Source organism: Zeugodacus cucurbitae, chromosome 6 (genome assembly GCF_028554725.1).
Source record: "Zeugodacus cucurbitae isolate PBARC_wt_2022May chromosome 6, idZeuCucr1.2, whole genome shotgun sequence".
NCBI lineage: Eukaryota > Metazoa > Arthropoda > Insecta > Diptera > Tephritidae > Zeugodacus > Zeugodacus cucurbitae.
In genome coordinates, this window is record NC_071671.1 from 59,800,191 (window position 1) to 59,819,657 (window position 19,467).

The 19,467-nt window shown below is 31.5% G+C and overlaps 1 protein-coding gene across 8 annotated transcripts in view; it reads left to right on the forward strand.

The window, feature by feature from the left end:
• Sdc_2 (syndecan) overlaps positions 1-19,467 on the forward strand; it is a 381,173-nt gene that overhangs the window by 242,386 nt on the left and 119,320 nt on the right. The window lies entirely within an intron of this gene.

Sequence of the window (19,467 nt, forward strand, 5' to 3'; positions counted from 1 at the left end):
GTAGAAAATGAATAATTTAAAAAGTCTAATTTTTTCATTCGTATGAAATACACCATCTTCTACTTTCATGTTCAAAAATGTGATTAGTATCTCTAAAATTACAAGAAAAACAAAAAATCTTGTTAAACGTAGAATTCGAGGTAAAATTAAACAATTAATTATCAGGGTTCTGTATTAATTGGGATTCCTTTGTCCAGACAAAGTATAGCTCAAATCAGTAAATTTATATATAGGCTTTTCCAGAAAGAAAGATGTCTACTTTGAGCCTATTCGTACAATTTACAGCCAACCTTATCCTTATTGACATCAATATTTAATCTAAATTCTTTTAAACTCCTAAACGATGTATATTTTATTTAATGTCAAAAAGTGTAGCCTACTTTTAGGATCAAAGTTCTCATAACAAGTTTTTTGCACGGTCACCCTATTTTTTTTAATGAAAAATATTTGCTGAATTAAAGAATTAACCCTTTGAACTCCCAAACGACGTTCTTTTTATGCAGGGTAAAAGATTTTAGCATACTTTTAGGGTCAAAGTGCTTATAATTTGTCTTTGACACTTTCAGCCAGAACTTTTATATGATAAATATTCTCTGAATTAAGGAATAGAGAAAATTTTCTCCTTAACATCACTATTTTACAATTACACTGCTCTCAGCGCCACCTTTGATCCAAATTTATTTTCAAAACTAAATTTTTTTAAATTTTAAACACACCAACTAACCGTTATATTTTTTTAAATTATTTTGACTTGCTCTTCTTCATACCTTTTAATATTATAAATTCAATGCTCAGCCGCTTTTTTATTATATATTTTTTTTTTACTTAAAACTTCCCCGTTAACTTTTAACAGTATATCTACGTACATATATACATATTAACCAAAGCCGTTATTTTCGTTGTTGTTTTCGCAAAATGTTTGCCTACACCAACCATTTACAGAACGTTAACCTCAAAACTTTTCCAAACTATTTTGCGAGTGCTGCCAGCAAAAATGGCAAAAACAAAAAAAAATATATAAAACAACAACAACAATGTGTATAAAGTAAACGGCACTCACCATTACCAACAACACCTACATAATAGCCTACATATAACGGAAAATATATAAACAAACTAAATGCATTGTAGTCTACATAGCACACATATACACACACACACAAGTAGTTTTCGTCGCATACTTGTAGGCGCACATTCGCACCAGCGGCGCAGTTTGCTTGTTGTTGTTGGCCACAAATTTTTGGTTGCATTGCATATTTAACTTTAACAACGACTTTTAACTTAAACTCTAAATTTAACTACAACATGTACAGCAACAACAACAACAACAGCAACACTAATACTAAAATTCACAGCCTGCTCGTAGGCGTGTGGCTGTTTGTGATTTTTCCCTAAGCTGACTTTCGGCGCCTGGCTTTGACTTTAATACGAGTTGTGTGCATTCGTTGCGTTTTTTGCTTTCATTGCGACTGCAATTGTTTTGCGCTTTGCTGTAGCTTGTTACTTGTCTTATTTTATTAATATAATTTTTAGTTATATTTTTTGTTGTTTTGTTTTACTCCAAAAACTTTGTCTACTTTGCGGCTGATTTATTTTATTTTGGCTTGCAGAAATGTTTTATTGTTTCCCTAAGCCGCCTACCAAAAGTTGTGGGCGTGCGCATTCACAGCTGGCGTATTTGTGTGGGCGTATGCCTTTGTTTGTAATATATGTGTAGTAGATACTACATTATTTGTTTATCTAACTGTAATTGTTATATGCATTTGTGAGTTTCATATTTATTGCATATTTTCGGCTTAAAAGTTCTTAATTTTCGTAAAGTCGGCAGTGTTAGTTTAGAATTAATGAAAGAAACGATTTAAGCTTTAGAAATTCACTAAAGCGCCTAAAAGTAGACTTCATAATTTATTTTTTTTTAACAAACAGATATTGTTAGAATCGCTTTCTGGTTAAATAATATGTATTTCTTGTAAGAACTACATTTTATTTAATGAGCCTAGAAGTACACTTCCCATTTTTAAAGATGTATTTTGGTACAATCCCGTGTAAGAAATTTCATCTTTAAATTATCTAATAATTTATATGATTTTCTTCGATAAACTTTTTCAATAAAATTCTTAAGCGCCTATAAGTAGACTTCATAATTTAAAATAATTTCTTTTTATAATATTATTAACCCAAACGATTACCCTCCTCCCGCCCAACCGACGCGTGGGGCGCAGTCCGCATACGAGCGGAATTTGCCGAGTCTAGAAAGGCAAGAGATTTTTAAGCGTCCGGTTCTCAAACTGCTCAGCTACAGAAAGAAACATTTCAACAGCTAAGATTTAAAAATTTATAAAAACAAAAAGTTAAAAATTTCTGAATATTACTTATTAAGAGAAGACAAAATAGTTTTTTTGATGCTAAATATTGAGTCAGATGGATCAAATGTGATCATGACATATTCGGCAGAATGGTTCATTTAACTCAAAATTTGTTCTAGAAGATTTTAGAAATAATGGTCTAAACTGCCTGGATGAACGCAATGGGACATTAAACTTAATATCAGACAAAAGAAATGAACTACAAACTAAACCATTCAGAAGTTTTACTAGGAATATTATACCTAGCATTTCTCTGCGACTAGTGAGTGTGGGAAGATTTATAAGTTTTAAACGACTAGTATACGGGGGAAGATTCAATCTTGAATCCCAATGTCCCAATGACCTAAAGCAAAAAGTAAAAATTGTTTTTGAACGGACTCAAGCTTATCAGAATGGGATTGATAGCTAGGATTCCATACCACAGAACCATACTCCAATATAGGCCTTACCAATGTTGTAAAAAGAATTTTAGTAATATACGGATCACTAAATTCTTTAGACCAACGTCTAACAAAGCTAAGAGCACCTTTAGCTTTTAAGACAACTGAATTTACATGAGAATTAAAATTTAGTTTAGGGTCCATATTAACTCCTAAATCAACAAAGCTAAAAACTAGAGCACTGAAGTTATTTATTACATAGGGGGAAAGATCAACAGTTCTACGGGAAAAGCACATCGTTTTACATTTTTTAAGATTCAGTGGCATATCATTTTTGTGACACCAAGTAACTAAATTATTTTAATCCGATTGCAACTCAGTTCTTTCGTTATGAGAAGTATATGATTTAAAAATTTTACATCATCCGCATATAATAAAATTTCTGAAAGCTTAATTACTGAAGGTATATCATTGATGAACAACAAGAACAGAATCGGGCCGAGATGACTACCCTGTGGAACCCCTGAAGTGACACTAATTGAATCGGATAGTGTATTATTAAATAAAACTTGTTGTTTTCTGTTAGTAAGATATGAGGATACCCATTCAAGAAGTTTTGGTTGAAAACCAAGATCCAGTTTTTGCAAAAGAATTGAGTGGTTTACTCTATCGAATGCTTTACTAAAGTCTGTATATATAACATCAGTATTCTTATTATCCCTAAAACCCATTGACACATGGTTTACAAATTCAAGCAAGTTTGTTACTGTAGATTTCCCTTTACAAAATCCATGCTGAGAAAATGAAATTAAAGGAGAGATTAAGAAAGTTATTTTGGCAGTGACAATAGCTTCAAAAAGTTTGGGTATAGCTGACATTTTAGCTATCCCCCTATAGTTCCCAACAGATGATCTAACTCCACTTTTATGCAAAGGTAATATAAAAGAGTTTTTCCACATTGACGGAAAAATACCTTGTTTAAGAGATAGGTTAAAAAGCTTAGAGATTAGCAGATAGATATATTTTGCACAATTTTTAAGAAAGCTTGAGGGAATCATATCAGGGCCATATTTAAACGAATTTTTTAACGTAACTAAATAATTTAAGACATCTGTTTCAGAAATAATTGGTGTATTAATTACAGTACTCGGACATAACACTTGATGATATGGCACATTCATAGGGTAGTTTGAACAATAATTAGATTTGAAAAATTCTGCAAACATATTAGAAATAATATAATTGTCACATGACATTGTTGATTTATATTTCATCGCGGACGGAAAATTGGAAATCCTGCGTTTGGAGTTAACGAAACCATAAAACAATTCCGGATTACGAACAATATTATTTTTTACTTTGATTATGTAGTTTTTATAACATTTTTTGTTAAGTTCCTCAAACTGACGACGCAATTTAGAATATTTTAAATAGTCAACAAGAGCTCCAGTTCTTTTATAAACTTTAAAAGCACGAGCTTTTTTATTTTTTAATTTACATAGCTCATTCGAATACCACAAATTTGAACTTTTTCTTTTGATAATAAAACATTTCGGAACAAATCTTTCAAAAATATTAAAAATTGTTTCATTAAAATGTGATACATTTAATTCAATATTATTATATATAACAAATAAAAATATTTAAAACCTCTTTTTGACTCAAGAATTTAAATCTATTGAATTAACTAAATAATATATAAAGATTTATTTTACAACAAATCCAACTAAGAAATTGTATTTTTCAAATATCTAATAATTTCTAGAATTTCGCTTGATAAACGTATTCAAAAAATTGCATCAGTGCCTAAAAGTAGACTTTTGATTTTTCTCATAAGCATACCTTTAGGCTTCATTCTCATTTTTCGTTAATTATATAACCGCGAGGTCCAATTACTTTTAGAATACTGTTTTGTTGATAATATAGAACTTCTTCCATTATAAGTTGTTGTAGTGTTGCTCCTAATCATCCATGCTTGAAAGCTTTCTTCGCATTTTTCTAAAATTGTTAGTTATATATAAAAGTGAAAAACCACAAAAGAAAATTTGTCAATTAATATCTCTTTCATATACTGACAAGTGGTTACATTTTTTCTTCAATCTTCCAATATTCTTTCTTAATTTTAATTAAATCCAAAATAAAGCTTTTCTCCGAAGTTCCATATTTTTTTTTTTTTGTATTATTTGTCATTTTATATGAGTCTCTAAATGCTATATAAATAATTGCCATCGCTTGCAAAAATGTTAAGAAATTTTTGCTTAATTGTTATTTGCATACATTGTTGTTCTTGTTGTTTTCGCTGAAAACTCCTTTGCCTTGTGCTGTTGAAATATTTAGCTAAGTAATGGCAAACATAATAAAATAATTGAGTTGATTTCGCAACTAGAGTGGCGGTGGCGGGTGAAACGTTCAAAGCAAAGGGTCCTTGGAAATATACATATATTTGAATATATATCATATATATCTGTATTATTGTCTTAGATGACAGCACATTTGACAGCCAGACATTGTGTCTGCTCTCAAGGTTAAGAAAAGACGTGTGCAAAACAAAGTAAACTTCGACAACGAAAGGCGAGTCCACACACTTACTCATACTTTCATTCAGCGTATATAAAATATTAACAAGCATATTCTGTTAGCATAAAGGTGAATAAATATGTATGTAAATATGCAAACTTTTGTTCTAAATAATGCAATTGTTTTCGTTTGAAATTTAGTAACACAGCTAAAGCAATTAAAATTTATGGCCATGCAAATATTGTCTTTCAGCAAAGTTTTTATTGCTATTTACATCTACATCTATCTATTGTATATACGTGTGTGTGTCTATGTATGTGTAAGTGTAAATATAAAGCTTAAAGCTTTTCTCTGTCCATGTGCAATTTAATGAACGTTTCTTCAGGCTTTTTTTCTAATGTTGTTTACATTATTATTACAAAAGTCAAAGTGTGAAAATAGTTTTGACCACAAAGTGGTTAGCACATTTTTTGCACAACTTTTTATAATTTTTTTTGTTCTTCTTTTTTATTTAGTTACACAGTTTAATCTCCATTTTTTCTATGCCTTTGTTAATTAGGATCTCATTGTGCGTTGGAAAAAATCATGTGTTATTTATATTACTAATATTAAAGCCAATTTATTTATTTTTCATTAATTTTTAAATAAACATTAAATATTTATTGTTTGTTGAGTGTGAATTTTAACTTTTATTTGGTTTCAATTATAAAGTATAATTAATAATAATGAGAGCATTTTTGTAATCAGCTTTGCTATATAAAGGGGTTATATACAGTTAGAATTTTCAAAAAATCGATTTTTTTTTATTTCATTTTCTTAATGTACATATATTTAAGAATACACACAGAAAATTTCATCTCGTTCTGGTGAATATTTTCAAAGTTACAAGCAAATTTGAAAAGGCATTTCGGAGTGCTTGGAAGTACAAGGTCCGAGCGGCAGCGCGTTTTTCTCCAAATGGTGTTTTCAAAGTCGGTGACCAACATTACTCGAAAACGGCTGGACCGATTAGTCTCAAATTTTAACACGACCTTCTTAAATATATTTTTTAGTAATTAATCGAAGATTTTTTTCTCTCCGATAAATTATTTTTTTTTTATAAACAATTTAATGCCGAAATTTTGGTGAAGAATCGATTTTTTTTTTTTTTTTTTTTGAGAAACCGCCATTTTGTCGAAAAATTTTATTTTGCTTATTCCTTCGATTAATTACTAGATTTAACATTATTTTAACGAAATCTGTTTGGTTTTTTAATTTCATATGATCCAGTTCCGAGATATAGCGGTCACCGCAAAACGTCTTTTTTGAGAGGAGCTCCTGGAGATCAGCTGTAGCTCTTTTTCAAATAAATATTTTTACTAGTGCTAAGTCTTAAAATACAGTTAAAAGATATGATAATATGTGTATAAAGTTTTGGACCAATAAATTAAAAAGTTTTCTTAGAAAAAATTCTGGAAAATTCACTTTTTTTCGGCCGTCTAACTGTATATAACCCCTTAACGTATTTATGGGTTTGCATATGTAGACTTATATTGATAACAACGTTGTCCCAAATTTTATTCAGCTCTAAATACCACACTAAACACCGAGCTCACCACAGAATCACAACAGCATCAAACAAATCAAAGTCTACTTGCATCTTTGAAATGTTTTAATTTGTAAATCATTCCATATTTTCTGAGCTTTCGAGTCTGCTACAAGATCAGATATAACACTTTAGATTATTGCTTTGCAGCATTGCCAGATTTTTGAATCCATAAAAATTATTATTTTGCCTTACGCGAAAGATTCCCAAGTAGCACTTTCTCTAATTTACAAATCTTTCCAAAATCTTTCACTTGAAGACCTCAAAGTTGGTACTATCTGAAATAAGCATCGGTTAAGATAAAGTTTGATAAAGAGAGAGAGAGAATTTTTTTAAATCTTGTATGCTACTCGCATCAGCTATAGTTTCGGTAGAAGATATTGTCAAGAACATCGAAAATATGATTTTCTTTAAAGATCGAAAGGTGAAGATTTTAGTTATGTTTGCGATCTGATAAAGAAAGCTATATATTTCAAATTCACCTCTTTATGAAAGCTTCTATGGTAGTCACAAATGGTTAACCCTCTCACGCCCGAATTTAAATGGGTGGATCTAACAATTTTTTTTAGTACAGATATGCATATATTAGTCTCAACTCAAATATGAAGTGATAAAAATTTCAAAGTCCTATGTATCCTGTTTCATTTGTTACAGGATGTTGCTTATAGGCACAAATTAAATTATTATTAATAAACTAAACACTTTTCTCATGAAATTTTTTTTTAACTAACTCTCTTTTCTTTACTTATTTATATATGTAGTTCACTTTGTTTTAAAATAAAAAAATTATTTTTATGTTTTTGAACACTTTTTGTATAACCACTTTTGTATAACGTTTTTTGCGAAACGAATTTTGCCAATTTCTCTATTCGGAGAACTCTTACTGAATGAACACGTGCACAACTCATATCAGTAAGCACAACAAATAAGTCTACATAATTAGAAAAAAACCGCTGGTCAAAAATATTTTAACAACGAGAATTATAATGTTGCCTATAGGCAAGATTGGGCGTGATAGGGTTAATATTCAGAATAGCCAAAAGGCATGATTCATCATCTCTTCGCAACCTCTTTTTACATTAAATAATTAATGAAAATATTCCCAGCGTAACTGGAATGTCTCAGATGCCTGTTTCTAGATTTTCTCTTCGACTTCCTATACAAATTTTCTGAGGAATATATTAACTATCATATGATGTTTTTTGCTTTGTTATGACATTAATAATATGATTTTATGCAGTAATATTTAATACGTATTGAAAACGTGTACCCACATAGTAAAATAAATCCAGAAATTAACACAAAACTATGCACAATGAAACAAACTTGAATAAACAACTTCAGAAAAGCAGCAATAATCAGTTCAAAACTTTGACAAAACTAAATAAATACTACTAGTATATAAATCATATTCAATAATATTTATAAAAGATTGCAGCACAAAAGAGGTGCAAAAGAGCTCAAGTATGTCAGCGAAATCGAGCGCTGCTTCATAAGTACTTGAAATGGTGTTATTGATGTGAGACAACAACTTGAACAAGTTTCCAGCTTTCAATATTATTGAGCGCTGTTGTCACCACTTCTTCTACTTAGTATGAAAGAGTGGCACACTCAATCATACAAGCTCTCTGCACTCGTTGAATTTGACATTCAATCATTCTCGCTTGGTTTGCTCTTAGTGGTGGCGGCTTCAATTTACTTTTGCTTGTACGAAGGAAGTAATCTACTTCGTTACTTACTTTGTAGTATTTACTTTGGACAGCTACTTTCCTGCTTCTACTAAATAGATTGGCTGCGGTCTGGGAATGAGTTTTAATATTTATTTTCTGTTTTAGTTTCTATTTAATTACTTTTTAATTTTTTATTGAAGCTCTTGTTCTGAGTCCATATCATAAACTGCATTTCTTTAATAATTTTCTAATTAAACCACTGTAGTTGCAGAATCCATTCACTTGCTGCTAGTTTAGTATTTTCATTTCATTTCATATAATTTACTTAGCATTGCTTCATTGGAATTTCACTTTTTTGTATTTTTTTGTGACAAATCGCAAGGTGGCAATCTCTAGAGCCAATCTCCTGTCCTGTTTCTTTTGCCTTGTTAATTTTTTACCGGCATAAATAATTAATTAGCTTTCTTGAAATCATTGCATTTTTAATCAAAATTGAGTTTTTTCTTTAATTACAGAGCTTTCATTGAACTTTTGGTGAAAGCTTTATGTGACATTTGCAGTTGGAAGTGCAAAATGGTTTTTAAGTATTATTATATTGAAATCGTTCAATGATGAGTCATATCATTCTCTTTTCTAGATTGAAATATATTTTTTAGACACTCTTAAAATAAGCTTTCATAAATTCATAAATTCAATGACGATTATGTAGTCGGAAATAATTTCCCAGTAAATACGAGAACCAGTTAGTATTCTCGACAAAACAGTTTAGTAAAAAGCCATAGAGAGTACAAATCTCAGTTCCATGGATATTGTGTAGAATCTTTTTCTGATCTAGGTCTGTTATCACGTATAACCTATTTGTTCTAAAAAGTTCTGGAAAACAACGGATCACTACTTTTTGCTTTCGAAATTGTTCAAAGACTAGAGTTTTTTTTTTCATTAACTTCTGGTTCGGGGGCCTTCCAAAAATCGGTAGGCTTACAAATTACGTTTACATGATAAACTTGATCAATTCTTATAAAGCTATAACACTTGCTTCATCAGCTGTGTTTAGAATTAGCCTTCAAGTATACTCTTACTCAATGCTTACTTAACGAATATCATCAATAAGAGCTTATCTCTAAGCACCATTACTGTTCTTAGAGTTTTAATAACTATTCTACGATTTTTCTTTAAATGAGTAAGCTTTCTCTAGCTCCCCCTAACCTCACATATAAACAACTTTAGTGAATTGCGCTGTATGAGACCTCATCACCTGAACTCATACCTGCCCACAAGTTTCAACACCTTTCTGCGAAAAGAAGAAGCGACGAAGTGTGAGACCGACTGAAGAGTAACTTTTAACTACATCGAAACTCAATAGTTTCGCTTCACCAGCAAAAGTTTTGCAACATCACTTGGAATTAAATGAAACAACAGAAAGTAAACGACGCAGTGGACAAGCCGTTGGGTAACGGCAAATAGAATTACACTACAGAGTCAAGAATAGACTTGCAAGTGTAGAATCAAAGCGAGTAGAAAGTGAAGTGAGGGAGAGGGGTGGGAGTTCTAATAATGAGTGCGCAAAATTTGTTGGCATGAGCAATGCTTAAGTGCGTTCGTCTGTCAGCGCCCTTAGTGGCGAGTGACAAGTTACTTGTGTGTGCTGCAGGTGAAGCCGCCAACCGACAGGCCGGAAAGACGACGGACGTGCAGACGGGGTCTTGAAAGTGCTTTGGCGAACTGTGTGCACTTAAGCAAAAGTAGCTGGCGAAAAACTCGGCAAAAGTAACAAACTGAGAAATTAATTATTAATTTTTATTTGGCCAACAGACCACATAAATCGGCGCGACGAAGCGAAAGCGAATGATGAGCCGACCGTAGAGTGCAGACTGAGAGTGCTAGAGTGTGAGAGTTTGTGGCATAAGAAAGTAGCAGAAGTGAACTTAAGACTTTGCGAGCGTCGGAAGTGCCGTTACACCGGCAGGACAACATTGCCGCTGCGGTAATTAAAAATTTCATGATTAGATATTGCGGTGGCGCCAATGAATCCGGTGGCAACAACACGCTGTATAGTCTAATTACAGTGAATGGTTTGATGGTGTGTGAGTGGGAGAGACGGGGAAGAAAGAGTGGGTGGAGAGTGACGTTTGTTTATGTATTGACTTGGCGGTTAGGTTAGCAGCGCAGTTTAGTGTGGAAGAGCGGGCGTGAGTGCGCATAACTGATTTCTGCACTCATATATAAAGAAGTGTGTGTGTTTGTGGTCGCTCGCTGCTCAAACTTTTTAAATACTTTTGCACTTCGGCTGCTACTTAACTCTTTGCCAGGCGTTGAGGGAGAAAGTCACTCTCCAGTATTATGAGTATGAGTGTGTGAGTGGTAGCAGCGCTTTTACTTAGCTCACCAGCGTTCTCGCGGCATTAAAGCTGACTAAATACTGGCGCTGGAAAATTACTTTTTAGCTTTTAAGCAGCTCGAACTTTTAAGCGTGCACACGTTTATATTAATATTTAGTCATTAGGAAATACCAAAAGACTTTGCACTAATCATTTACTTACTTTTCTTCTTTTCTCTCTCTCTCTCTCTCATTACAGGTATGTGTCATTGCATGTGTGCGCGCCTAAATACATCACCCATTACTTAGCTGACTTGACAACATAATGAGCAAGCAATATATACATGTGTATATCTCTTATAAGTGCGTAAGTGCTTCAATTAAAGTTAGGCGCTTATCTGCGTCGTGGTTGTTGTAGGCATGTGCAAACTTTGTGTTGACAGCTTTTTAGGCGCCGAAACTTATGTGTGGCATTTTGTAAATTAAATAAGTAAATATGTGTGTAAGTAGTTATTTATGACTTTACGTTGCCTCTACGCATAGATGAAGCTCATTTAATATGTGAGACCCTTTTAAGTGTGAGTGCGTGCCTAACTTATGCGCTCATTAAGAAAGAGTTATGAGGACTGATAGAAACCCTGTAGGAAATTTGAAGGTATATATGAACGATCTTGGAAATCGAGAAATAAATATAGACACGTAGTGATAGAGATAGTGATAGTGATAGAGATAGAGATAGAGATAGAGATAGAGATAGAGATAGAGATAGAGATAGAGATAGAGATAGAGATAGAGATAGAGATAGAGATAGAGATAGAGATAGATATAGAGATAGAGATAGAGATAGAGATAGAGATAGAGATAGAGATAGAGATAGAGATAGTGATAGAGATAGAGATAGAGATAGAGATAGAGATAGAGATAGAGATAGAGATAGAGATAGAGATAGAGATAGAGATAGATATAGAGATAGAGATAGAGATAGAGATAGAGATAGAGATAGAGATAGAGATAGAGATAGAGATAGAGATAGAGATAGAGATAGAGATAGAGATAGAGATAGAGATAGAGATAGAGATAGAGATAGAGATAGAGATAGAGATAGAGATAGAGATAGAGATAGAGATAGAGATAGAGATAGAGATAGAGATAGAGATAGAGATAGAGATAGAGATAGAGATAGAGATAGAGATAGAGATAGAGATAGAGATAGAAATAGAAATAGAGATAGAGATAGAGATAGAGATAGAGATAGAGATAGAGATAGAGATAGAGATAGAGATAGAGATAGAGATAGAGATAGAGATAGAGATAGAGATAGAGATAGAGATAGAGATAGAGATAGAGATAGAGATAGAGATAGAGATAGAGATAGAGATAGAGATAGAGATAGAGATAGAGATAGAGATAGAGATAGAGATAGAGATAGAGATAGAGATAGAGATAGAGATAGAGATAGAGATAGAGATAGAGATAGAGATAGAGATAGAGATAGAGATAGAGATAGAGATAGAGATAGAGATAGAGATAGAGATAGAGATAGAGATAGAGATAGAGATAGAGATAGAGATAGATATAGAGATAGAGATAGAAATCAAGATAGAGGTAGAGATAGAGATAGAGATAGAGATAGAGATAGAAATCAAGATAGAGATAGAGATAGAGATAGATATATTGAGATTAGGACTGAGATTTAGATTGCGGTTGAGATTGTGATTGAGATTGAGATTGCGATTGAGATTCAGATTGAGGTTGAGATTGAGGTTGAGATTGAGATTGGGATTGGGATTTAGATTTAGATTTAGATTGGGATCGGGATTTAGATTTAGATTTAGACTGAGATTGAGATTGAGATTGAGATTGATATTGAGATTGCGATTGAGATTGAGATTAAGATAGCGAATGAGATAGACATAGATATAAAGATATTAAGATTGTGTCTGAGATGTGGATTGATATTCAGATTGAGATTGAAATTGAGATTGGGATTGGGATTGGGATTTGGATTGGGATTGGGATTGGAAATGGGAATGAAATAGAAATTTATACGAAATGGGATAGAGAAGCAGAGCTTACTACGAGAACTATTCAGAAATCCTCAACTTTTCTGGTTTAGTATTTCAGGGACAGAAGAAATTATTTAACTTCATATAGCATATATCTATATATTAGACTAATAAAATGTTATGTGGAATCTCTCGTTGACACTGCTTTGTAATTTTCATATCACATCTCTATATAAACATTTTCTTATAAAGATTAATAAAGGATTAAATTTAGTACATTAACGTGAGGTCGTAGCTCTGCAAAAACTTAATCACACTAAAAATATTTCAAGATTTATATGAGTGATCGTTGACCTTACCCACCAAGTGCAGCGCATCTAAATTTAGTTTTATTGCACGTGGTGTCGTAGAGCAAAGATGAATGTCGCTATTAAATGATAGAAAATATGTGCAGCTGTAATAATATTAACATGGCCAGGGCAAAGGCAACACATTAATTCAAGGCTTTTACTCGACACGAAACCAACAACAGCCGGCAGCCGCCATTATCATTGCCTTAATCCAAGTGCCAGCTAGGCCATTAACTACAAGAAAACACACATACCCACTAGCACATAGATTTGTCACATGTGTACATACGTGAGTATGTGGCATTTATTATTATTAACATCATAACTACTGAAAGGTTATTAACAACACACACACACGCACACATATACCCTCAAAGTTGCTGATGTCTTGCGAAAGAGCGAAATGTCAAAGTTTGATGACATTCATCAGCAAACAAAGTATGTAACTAACCTAATATCTGCGCGCACCAAAAAGGTTATGTGCGGGCGTTAAGTTGAAGTAAAGATTTAAGGAGCATACATTTGGGCGCGCAGAGCTGTCGTAAATGCAGTATACTAGTATATGTGTAGGTGTGTTTGTTGTTATTTATAGCTATTATATACGCGCTTGTTTATGTGCGCTTGCCATTTACACACTCCCATTATGGCCACGCTTACGCAGGTGTAGCATACTTTTGTGCGTGGGGCTGAAATACTCTACACGTGTGCGTAAATATAAAGGATTTTGCTGTTCCTTGTGTAAAATACGTTGTTGTATGCTTACTTAGCTGGTGTTGTAACAAAGTAAAATCTTAGCTGCTTGCCTAATGTATTTGTCAACGCTCGTACACACACATATACACATTTCAAAGCTCGTGGCTTGTGAGGCTTTCTATAGCTTGAGGTGGCATGCCGAAGAAAGCGAAAATTTCTTAAATTAATATTCTTAACTTATTTAAGCCAATTTGTGAAATTTTAATTGAGTTTGTATTTAAAGTGCTCATATAGCCAGCTGGTACACCGCTGCGTATGCGTGACATTAAATGTTGTACTTCTTGGAACTAAGTTATACATATTTTTTTCTTAGTTTATACATACGAGAGGACACTTTTCTGCCTCTGTAGGCAGCCACTTCACGTTTTAGTCTTCATTTAATTTTTTCAACTTGATTCAAACAATGCGAGCAGCGAAATGAATACCATAAATCATCAAACTGCAGCCTTAGAGCGTTTGTTGTCTTATGTATGAGTCTGTGACTGAAAATTCAAATGTAATTTTCGAAAGTGGAGAGCTCACAGAAGAATAATGTGTTTAAATAAAAATAATTTATTCAGCAAATATTTTATTATAAAATTTATGAAATAATGAAAAGTTCAAAGTATTCTTAAGTGGAAAGTAAATGAAGTTCAAAGTGCCTCAATCAAGCAGTTGTGATGTTTTCAATGAAAATAGTATATATAAATACCCTTAAATGGCTCAACATATAACATACGAGAAAATTTTATTTTTTTCTTCTATTTTCATACCCTAAATTATGTCGAAGTATGCACCTCGGTTCAAGAATTTAATAAAAAATACCCAGTTTCCTACAATTCCTATGCATAAACAGTGGAAATTATTGCATGCAATTTATGAGATTTTTTTTTAAATAAATCTGTATTTGTTTCTTTTACTTTTCTATTCATAATTAACACACCCATATTACCGGTTGCTTCCAGTTGATTATCGGGCTAAAAAATGTCATGACATTTTATATTTTATTTATTATTTATATTAATTATTTTATTTTTTAATGTTAAAAGTTTCACAAAAAAATCATTATTCTGCAAAAATGTCATGACATAAAATTTTATGGCATGCTATATTTCTGATTTTTTTTTTTAATTTTTAATATCTTTTGTCAATATTGTGTACAATTTTCTTAATTAATATTAAAAATACAAATATGTCGTGACATAAATTTATGTGGTATAACATATTTTTTGTTACTGTTGGAATATTCAAATAGTTTTTGTCAATTTCATATATTTTTTTACATTAAATATTATTAAATATTATAAAAGCAAATATGTCGTGACATTCATTTTTATGGCATGCAATATTTTTTTACTAAAAACGTGATTATGGTGATTCTGAATTAAACAGCTGGTATTATAAATATTTGTTTTTCTAATATATGTAAATTCCAGCAGTAACTCCAAGAAATCACTTCAAAATTTGTACTAAATATTTTGGAAAGCAATATTCTCTTGGTATCATTTCTAAGAAACCTTATTCAATTGACAAAATACGGAAAATCTGAAACCTTTTTCATACTTATCGCAACACATGCCCTCTCTTCACTACTATTTCCAACATTTAATGCAGCACTCTTAGCGCTCTGGTACAACAACTATCTATATATTTATGTACAAATATATATATATATATATATATATATATGTATTGTCACTTTCTTGTCTGATCATCATTATCGCCATCATCACCGCAATCGAATCGAAAGCATCCATTCACTCAATTTAATTCCATTCATTTTTCTTTTCGCACACAACCGTCACTGTCTGGCAGCGCTGCTTAGATTTATATATACAGTTGTATGAGTGTATACAGTTACTTTTCCACTTACAATCGCACTGTTCTTCGTGCTGCTGCTGTACTCGAGCACCATTGTCATTCGTATTGTCAGTCGCATTGCTACATTGGTCGGAACGGGGGTATCAGCAGTCGAAAATCTCAACCACAGTTGTATCAATGTCACTCAGTGCTTGTCTTTTATTGCCACTATTTATACTTTTATGTAAGCAAACACTTCACAATTCATGCACACATTTACACATACACTCCTCAGTGGCATGCGGGTGGAATTCGCTTAAATTCAATACGAAATACTCGAAATCCTTGGCTGGAATGTGTCATTGTAGTGTCTGTCATTTCTCAAATTGCAACTGCTGTTGTTATTATTGTTGTTAGTGTCTTTTAGTATATGATATGTAGTGTTTGACCGGTAATGTGCTTGCCAAAGCGATTTCTCATACATCCCCCGCAGATGCTACTAATGCTTCTATAAACTTCAATATATTAACAGTTATGTCTCAGCATGCAACCATGCGCCACAACCACACCTCAAAGTATGTATTATATATTTTATATTATACTTACATATGTGCAGACAAGCATTCAATCACTCAATATTATTAATGGCAATTGATTATGCGACGCATTGTCCGCAAAGATTTTCAATAAAACTTCGAGACATTCGATATGGTGTAATGGAAAATGGAACCAGTAAATTTGTAGTGGCCGTTTTGGCGCGCTTACTGTAGACATATGTACATACGTATATGCAATGTCTACGGTAGTTGAGCCTTAAGTGCTTGCTTACTACTTGTAGAAATATTTTGCTAAGCTTGTATTCGAGCTTTTGACTATGATGAACTAGATTTATTATTGATTGATAAATGCTTTTACTTTCACATTTAACTTTAAATATTAATATTAATATTTCTATGTCTTTACATAATTTATGTTATACCGTATATGTTATAACATTTTTTTATATAAATGCTTTTCTTTCAAATTTAACTCAAAATATTAAATTTGATAGTTATATTTGTTGACATAATTTATGGTAACACATTTATGTTATGATATTTTCATATAAATGTTTGAGTTTCATAAAAATTTAATATTCGCATGATATATATAAGTAGACACAATATTAGATATGTCATTTGAGTTGAGACATGTGTAATCAAATCCAAAGTATTTATGTCATAACATTTTTACAAATAATTTTATTGTATATTATGTATATGTATCTTCCAAAGTAATAAGTACATAAATACTATTAAATAGTCCAGCCCTACATTTAAGCAAAATTTATATTTTTTTTTACTTGAATTCCAGACATTTCTTACTTGCCATGAAAAATGTCATAAAATAAAATGTGAAAAAATAAGAAAAAACTTTTTGAAGATTGAATTCATTTAAATAATTTCACAAGATAGAGTATCCAAAAATTTTCACGTGTCTTAGAAATTATTAATGTCATACCATTAAATATATGGCATAACATTTTTGAATTTAAGAGTGACCACATATAGCTAAAAACAAGTATATTTTATTTAAAGTTTCAAATATGGTATACCATAATTTATGTCATGCCATTTAATGTTATGCCATAATTTATGTTATACCACAATTCAAAAAATATTTCGAAAAATTTACAAAAACTCGCATAATTTCGCCAAAGCTACATTTGTTGCAAAACATAACTTGTTTGTATAATTTAGTTGCTATTAATTATTTATACGTTTACATGGCAATTAATTCATAAATAAATTTATATGATTTTATATATATATAATATGCCACTAAATGTATAATTATCAGTTTTATATAGCAACACACAAACTCACAATTTTAAATATTACAAAGCTTTCATAGTCAATTTGTACGGTCATTTATAATTTAGAGACTTTCAACAGCAACAATTACAACAACAACAGCGCATAAACAATGAAAATACGTTAAAGCGGTCAACGGCAACACTTTATTAGGTGCAGAGAGCAAGCGTTATTTGTAAATTGCTGTGTGTGTGTCGGCTTAATTACAATTTAAATCGAGCAAATTGCGACTGTTGCGTATACGCCATGACGGCTGCCGCTGCGGTGCCACCACAAACGAATCGTAGCAGCGGTCACTTTTTCACGCAATAAAATTTAAATAACTTTAAATAACTGTAAAAAAGCGCGTAATTGAATATTCAAAAATAAATATAAATTGTAAATCACTTAAAATTACAATCGAATCATAATTGCTGGCAAAAAAAGTGGTATTTAAAGTTCAACTGCATTAAAGCGGTTGATTTGTTTTTTTTCTGTAATTTTTACATTTACAAATCTGTTTTTTATGCGTAAATCAATTTAATTTGCTGCAACACTTAACTATATAAATACATTTACGCATTTGATTTGCTTTTTGTTGGTTTAATTATTTATTTTTATTTATTCATGCCAACTTGCTGTGTGGTTTTTTTCTATTTTTCTTTATAGCCGAATATGTTTGGAAAAAATTGCAAAATTGTGCATTTGTGCTGCTCTTAATTACATTATTTATTTTTTAATGAAATTTTGTTTGTGAAATTTTTCAAATTTTACTCTATTTTCTGCTGCAAAATATTTTATTTTTTCTTGTTATTTTAAAGTTGATTACACATTTTAATCACTTATTGTGTTGGTCTTCTTAATTAATAAAAATATAATTAATTAGTAATTGCATTGAAAAACATTTTATATGTTTGTATGTTATATGCTTCATATTATTTTCAGTGAAAGTCAATTTCGACCTGACAACTGCAAATGCACTTTGTAGTTAAAGAGAAAATATTATAATAAAGTTAAAATTAGTCATAAAATCTAATTAAACTTGAAAGTATCAAATACTGCAGCAATTAAATCAACATTATCTTTTTAAATTAAAATAATAATCAAACAAATTGCAACTTAACCAAATGTAGCCACTTCAAAAATTCCGAAAATTAAAATAAAAAAAGTTTTTAAATCAAACAAGTAAGGAAAAGCTAAGTTCAAGTGCAACCGAATATTTAATACTCTCGCAATTTATTGCTATATTTTTATTAAGATAACACACAATTTGACTCACATATTCGGCATATACATATATATAGTATAAAGTCCATTGAAAGTTTGAAACCCCTAATATTAGGTATGTGGGAGCTATGGGGAGTTATGAACCGATCTGAACCATTTTTGCTACAGAGACACACTATTAAGAGAAAAAGATTCCCTCTGAATTAAATTAAAATAACTGAGAGATTTACCGATATTTTCGGTGAAAAATTACCCTAAGGCACTGAGTTCTTCATATTCGATATCTGGGGCATTGCAATGTTATAGTCCTATTTCAAAAATGTTTTCACGAGTTATGATCTGATACTGATCACATACAGTATTTGTGTGAAGCTTGATTTCGTTATCTTCATTGGTTCATATATATACCATAAAGTGAAGGAATAAGATGGAATTCAAAATTGAGTTATATGGAAAGTAGTCATGATTGTGAACCGATTTCACCCATTTTAAACACGTGTCATCAGGGTGTCAAGAAAATGCTATATACCGAATTTAATTGAAATCGAGTATTTCCTGAGATATGGTTTTTGACCCATAAGTCGGCGATGCCACGCCCATTTTCCATTTTGTAAAAAAATCTGAGGGCAGCTTCCTTCTGCAATTTCTTCTGTAAAATTTAATGTTTATGACTTTTTCGTTAGTG